General features: G+C 37.7%; 1 protein-coding gene across 3 annotated transcripts in view; it reads left to right on the top strand.

Moving 5' to 3' along the window:
- CTNNA2 (catenin alpha 2) overlaps nt 1-6,579 on the top strand; it is a 1,588,763-nt gene that overhangs the window by 1,427,836 nt on the left and 154,348 nt on the right. The gene's annotated exons all lie outside the window — the stretch shown is intronic.

The raw sequence follows: 6,579 nt of genomic DNA, 5'->3' as shown, positions 1-6,579 counted from the left end.
AAGAAAGAAAGAAAGAAAGAAAGAAAGAAAGAAAGAAAGAAAGAAAGGAAGGAAGGAAGGAAGGAAGGAAGGAAGGAAGGAAGGAAGGAAGGAAGAAAGGAAGAAAGGAAGGAAGGGAAAGAAAGAAAGAAAGAAAGAAAGAAAGAAAGAAAGAAAGAAAGAAAAAGAAAGAAAGAAAGAAATAAAGAAAGAAAAAAGGAAGGAAAGAAACAGGATCACAATGAGGATCTGGACTGAAAATGTGAAAGTTTCTTTAGGTATGAGTGATTGAACTACAAGAAGTCCCTTGGACCCACCAATTTTTTTTTTCTTTTCATTTTAAGAAATGGTATTATAATGTCTTCCCTAAAGGCCAGGGAAGATTTAGGCAAAACACAATCCAGAATTTCTTTTTGGATGTTGTGGGACACTTGCACAGATTCTCAAGGGAGGTCTAGGAAATTCATGACAGGAAGAATGTTGGCCTGGTAATCGGGAAGACCTGAGTTCAAATTCTTCCTCAGAGACTAACTGTATGACCCTGCACAAGTCAATTAACCTCTCTCAAACTCAATTTTCTCATCTTTATCACAGAGATAACACCCAATTCTAAGGATTTTTGTGAAAGCCAAGTGAGATAATAAATGGAAAGTTCTTTGCAAACCTTGAAATATTACCGTTCTTCCTGATGCTCCTTCTACTGCTATTACTATAATCCCCATCTCTCTTCTTACTTCTCTTGCTACTACTGCTCTTCCCCCCTCTTCTCCTCCTTCCCCTCCATCTCCTCTTCTCCCTCCCCTTCCTTCTCCCCCTCCTCCTCCTCCTCCTTTTCCTTCTACTACTACTCCCACCACCACCACCACCATGACTACTACTACTGCAATGCTTTATACATTTTAATGGAGTAGTGGTCTTGTGTATGTCTTAATGAGTCACATCATTAATGCATTATCTTTCCCTGTTAGATTTTAAGATCCTTGAGTTCAGAGGTCATCTTCCTTTATTTTATTTGTATCTTCAGAGTTTAGTACAATGGCTGAAACATAGTAAGTGCTTAATAAATGCCCTCATCTTTTGTTCAACAACTGTCTTATGTATTATATCTATCTATCACCTATCTGTCTATCTGTCTTTCTGTCTGTCTGTCTGTCTGTCTATCTGTCTGTCTATCTATCTATCTATCTATCTATCTATCTATCTATCTATCTATCTATCTATCTATCTATCTATCTATCTATCTACCTATCTATGGACATTTATACTAAAGGAGAGAATGAGTATGGATAACATAACACTGGTTAGTTAAAAGATAATTCTGTTTGTCTTTGGAATTCATTTTAAAGGCTATTCCCAAGACTGTTGACAACATGAGGCAATATAGTATGGTAGAAAGAGAACAATCAAGATGTCAGAAGATCTGGGTTCATGGATAGGGCTACCATTTAATATCTGTTTCATGTAGGCCACATCATGCAAGTATTCTTGCGTTCACTTTGCTTATCTGTATGAGAAAGTTGCACAAGGTAATCTTTAAGAAACCATCTGTCTGTAAAACTTGATAATCTACTGAACTACTGAATTCTATGCAATGCATTATCACCTAGAGTAACATTTTTTATCTAGAAACAAGCAGACAAACTTTGCTGAGATGTGTTCAGGGTCAGTTGAATTCAGAAGGACAAATGGCACTGAGATGATGTTACTTGTAAGGTGAATCTAGATTCTAAACTAGAAGGCACTTATGAGACACTCTATATGACAACTTGACCACTGAAGAATATCAGAGATTGACCAAAGGTTTTCCATTCACGTTTGAGGAGCTTAGCTTATGCCTTCTTGAATAAAGGCATTTAATGGCCACGCTATTTCAGTCTGTTTGCATAAACATAGTTTCTTCTGTTTAGTTAGTGCTTAACATTTTTTTTTTTCTGAATTACATACAATGATTTTGAATAGGTCTGGTCCTCTTATTGAGGCATGTAAGTATCTGAATGAACAGAGAGCAGGATTCAGAATCAGGGTTAGTTTGAATCTGGTCTCACATATGTACTTGTTATGTAATCTGGGGAATCCTGAGCAATCATGCTTTCACATCTCTGAGCCTCAGTTTCCCAATTGGAAATAAAAGCAAGCTAGACTCTCTGGCCTTTAAATTCTCTAACAGTTTTAAATCTATGATTCTGTGAATTGTGTGACTTTCTGATCCTTAGTTTCCTCATTAATATTTGTTGTCTTCCAGGGACTAAAGCAGAAGAAAGATAAATTTCTCTGAGAGTTTTATAGGACCAACATAGCCTGAGGCTAAAGCTATGAGAAATGGACATGTTGTCCATACACAGTTTGAATATAGGTGCCTTTTCTGAACCAGATGTTTAGAGCTGGAGTGGACTTTAGAAACTAACTATTCCAATCTTCAGTTTGTAGCTATGAAAAAATAGGTACCCAGGCAGGTAGGTAGTACAGATGATATGACCCTGGGCCTGGAGAGTTGAAGACCTGAGTTTCAGTCATGCCCCAGGAACTTATTTTCTGTATATCCCCAAGTGTGTCACTTAACCCTGGTTTGACGCAGTTTCTTCAACTTTAAAATGAATGTAATAATATAACTTACCTCCCTTGGTTGTTGTAAGAATCAAATGAGTTAACACAAAGCACTTTTCAAAACTTAAAATTCTAAAATAGATTTGTTATTGATTTCATTGATATTGTAATTATTGTTACAGCACTGAGGCACAGAAAGTGTAAATGGATTCTCCATGTTTACATACTTATGATTAGGTGACAGAGACTAATTTTATACCCATATCCTTGGACCCCAATCCAGATATTTCTTTTTTCCCTAATATATGCCTGCCATTTATAAATTCATTTGGGGAATTCCAGGGCAGGGGGTTTTCTTTATACAATGACTCTGAATCAATCATTTCCTTAGGCTTTATTTCCCTCAACCCACTTTGGCAGTGTTAGTCCCTTAGCCGTCTAACATTGAGGAGGGCCTATCTGCTCAGCTCACTTCCAAATGGGATCATCTATCAGCATATGGGCCAGTTTCTGCACAGGATTGCAGCATGGGAAGGAATTGATCAGGCTGAAATGTTTGTTTGCCTCATTTCCCCGTGGCCTCATCACCCCATGGCCAGGATTGGGGTGGGGACCTGGAAGTACAAGTCTTATAATTTCTGTAAAATTAAAATCATCCTTGGTAAATGAGACTAGCATTTCCTGGCCTGAATCTACTACAGTTGTACAGACACCTCCTCTGTTGGAGAAACACTGGCACATCCACAGACACCCACCCATTCATTCCCCATTGAGCCTGGCCCCAGCCCTCTCCTGGCTCAGCCTTACGACTGGCATACAGCAAGCTAGGCGGGTGGTTGAATATAGAAGGACGACATCTCTACTGCCAATTGTCCATGAGAATCATTGGACTGGAATAGTGAACTAATGTGGAAATGGTTCCTTAGAGGGATATAGGGGAATTGGTGACTTTTCCCAATACAACATATTTCTAGGAAATGCACATGAATATTTTTTTCATTTAGTTTGTTTAAAAAAAATCATTGAGGCTCCTTCTATGAGCTTATTTTACCATGACTAATAATTACGGATAGTCACATGGCAGTATCCATATTCATCTTCAATTTCTTCCTATCCCTGTTTTCACAACTGAGGTTCCTAATCCTTACATCCCACTTTCTCTCATAATAGAGTGGAAGAAGCACTGGCTCTGGAGATTCCAGACTCCCTTTAGTGTGACTCAGGACAGGTCACTTTCAGGGTTTCAATTTCCTCCTATTTAAAAAGAAAGATTTGGATTAAATGGTCTCTGACATCCCTCCTCCCTCTAAATTTCTAATTAGGTCTTTTTTACCCACCAGGGACCTCTTCCATATTTTACTACCATTGGTCCTTGTTCTTAACTAGACATTGGTATAGATATTCTGTTAAATGCAATGCACTAAGGCAAATAAGGGGATAAAAGGTCCATTCCCTCCCCACCCATCACACATATTAGTATTTGGACATTAATTGAGGAAAGCCATTAAGTATGGCAGTGAGTAGAGTGCTGGGTCTGGAGTCAGAAAGGCTTAACCATGTTTGCCTTCATTTTCACATTTTTAAAATGAGCTGGAGAAGGAAAAGGCAAACTACTCCAGGATCTTTGACAGTGAAACCCCAATTATGTCATGAAGTTTGAAATGATTAAAATTATTGAACAACAGCAAATGTTTGCAAAGCACTTTAATTCGTTTGATTCGCATAGTGATCTTTTGTGGTAAGCTATATTGTTATCCTGATTTTGCAGATGGGTAAACTGAGGCTGAAAGAGTTCGAGTAATTTGCCCCAAGTCACACAACTAGTAGGTATCTGAGATAGAATTTGAACTTAATTCTTGTTGAATCCGTGTCCAGCAATTTATTCACTATTCCACTTACCTGCTGCATAAGTTTCACAGGACTAGTTTCAAATTCTGGAGCTTATATTCTCATGTAAGTACTAGCAAGTGAAATGTGGCAGTGGTCATATCCAGCTTACAAGATGCACAAGAGTTCCTTAAGTCCTGGACAACAATTCTCTTCCTTGTTTTGCTCAGAACCACAGACAGCTCTTTCTGCCTTTCTGATTCTCCAAGTTATGTAGACTACTTTTTGGTGTTTTTCCCATTTAAAATATTTTAGAATTTAAAACTTTCACAGTACACAGTTTTCTTTAAAAAAAAAAAAGAAAAAAGAACCATTTCTTGAAAAGAATAAAGCTGAAAAGGTCTTATCTTGAACCTTTCCTACCATACAAAGATATTCTTAATTTTCTCCACCTTCCACGCTCCCCCAGACTTTCCTCCTTGCCGCAGTTCTCCCTCTGGTTTTCATTCTACATTATATGATTAACAGTAACAAGGAAATGCTTTGGGTGAAGCTGATAACACTCTACTATTCAACTTCCATGGTACAACTGCCATGACATGCCAGGACAGGAAAATTCACATGATCTGTCAGGAAATCAGCCCCTGCCAGACCCATTGGAGGATCCATCCAGGTGTCACAATCCAAGGATGAAGGCCCCTGGGATGTACTGCACTTGATAATAGAAACTGAACCCACTGTATCCTGCTAGTAGCCCATGAGCATTGTCCCATGGCTACAGGCCTCCTACTTCTAAGCCCCTCCTTGTAGCTCACTCTCATTCCTACTAAAACAACATTTTCAATCATAGCTTAATCCAGAAGACATTTTGGAGTGTAATTAGTATGTGTGTGTGTGTGTGTGTGTGTGTGTGTGTGTGTATGTGTGTGTGTTTCTTCTTGGGGAAAATTCTACCCTAGGAAAAAATCCCTTTTTTACAAAGCACTGAGTCCAAATATCCTAAAAGATGGACTGCAGTCTTTGTATTGTACTAGGACCTGAATTTTTAATTCCTCTGCATGAAGTGCAACAGGATTGGGAACAGGTGATGTTGCCTATTAATATCACAGAAGAAAAAAACAATTTTCAGATGTGGACTGCACTCATAAAAAAAGTGAAATAGCTATGTTAGAAACATTTAAACATTTCCCATTGGGCATAAACGATAACTTTTAATAGTGTTTTAAAATGAACATCTTGGCATTACCCAAGTGATATTTTCATTTGGGGGTTTAACTCAAAAAATTACAGGTAGCAGAAATCTTAAATCTCTATTCATTCCATTCAATAGCAGTTAAATCAGGATGCTTCAACTTTACCAATGCAATTCATTTATTATGTATATTATTTTATATCTCATATTCTATTCTCCTACTGAAACTTTTTAACCTCAGAGTTATCCCCAACTCTTTTTTTTTTTGCTTTTTGCAGGGGGGCAGGGGAATTGGGGTTGTGTCTTGCCCAAGGTCACACAGCTAATAAGTGTTAAGTGTCTGAGGATGAAATTGAACTCATGTCCTCCTTACCAGGGTCACTGCTTTATTTACTGTGCCACCTAGTTGCACCATGATCCCCAATTCTTTACTCTTTCATTCCCACCATTCAATTAATTGACAAAGATTTTCAATGTTAATTCCACATGATCTCATTCATGTACCTGTCCCCTTCTTCCTGCTCACGTAAGCTAGTGTCTATATCCTATGGCAAAACTATTATACTCACTTCTCAATTGTTCTCCTTGATTTCAGTTTCTTTCTTTAATAAGAATACGAGAATTTTATAGCACTTTAGAGTTATATAGTAATATTTCAGTTGACAAAATATTCACACATATGATCTTATTTGATTGTTACAAACAACATGGGGAGGTGGGTACTATTATTGTCCCTATTTTACAAATGGGCAAAGTGAAGCTGATGAAGGTTAATGATTTTCCTAATGCCATACAACTATTAAGTCACTGAGATTGGATTGGAACTCTGGTCTTCTGTATAGAGAGGCAGAAAAACAGTGAGATAGATGGATAGATAGATAGATAGATAGATAGAGAGAGAGATAGAGAGATAGAGATGGATGGATGGATGCATAGATGCATAAACTGAAAGACAGACAGAAAGAGAGATTGATAGAAAGAAAGAAAGAAAGAAAGAAAGAAAGAAAGAAAGAAAGAAAGAAAGAAAGAAAGAAAGA

Source organism: Petaurus breviceps, unplaced genomic scaffold (assembly GCF_028583685.1).
Source record: "Petaurus breviceps papuanus isolate PSGF00001 unplaced genomic scaffold, PetGlider_PUasm1.0 139, whole genome shotgun sequence".
NCBI lineage: Eukaryota > Metazoa > Chordata > Mammalia > Diprotodontia > Petauridae > Petaurus > Petaurus breviceps.
Note: the sequence above shows the minus strand (reverse complement) of the source record. Positions and strands in the feature narration are given on the sequence as shown.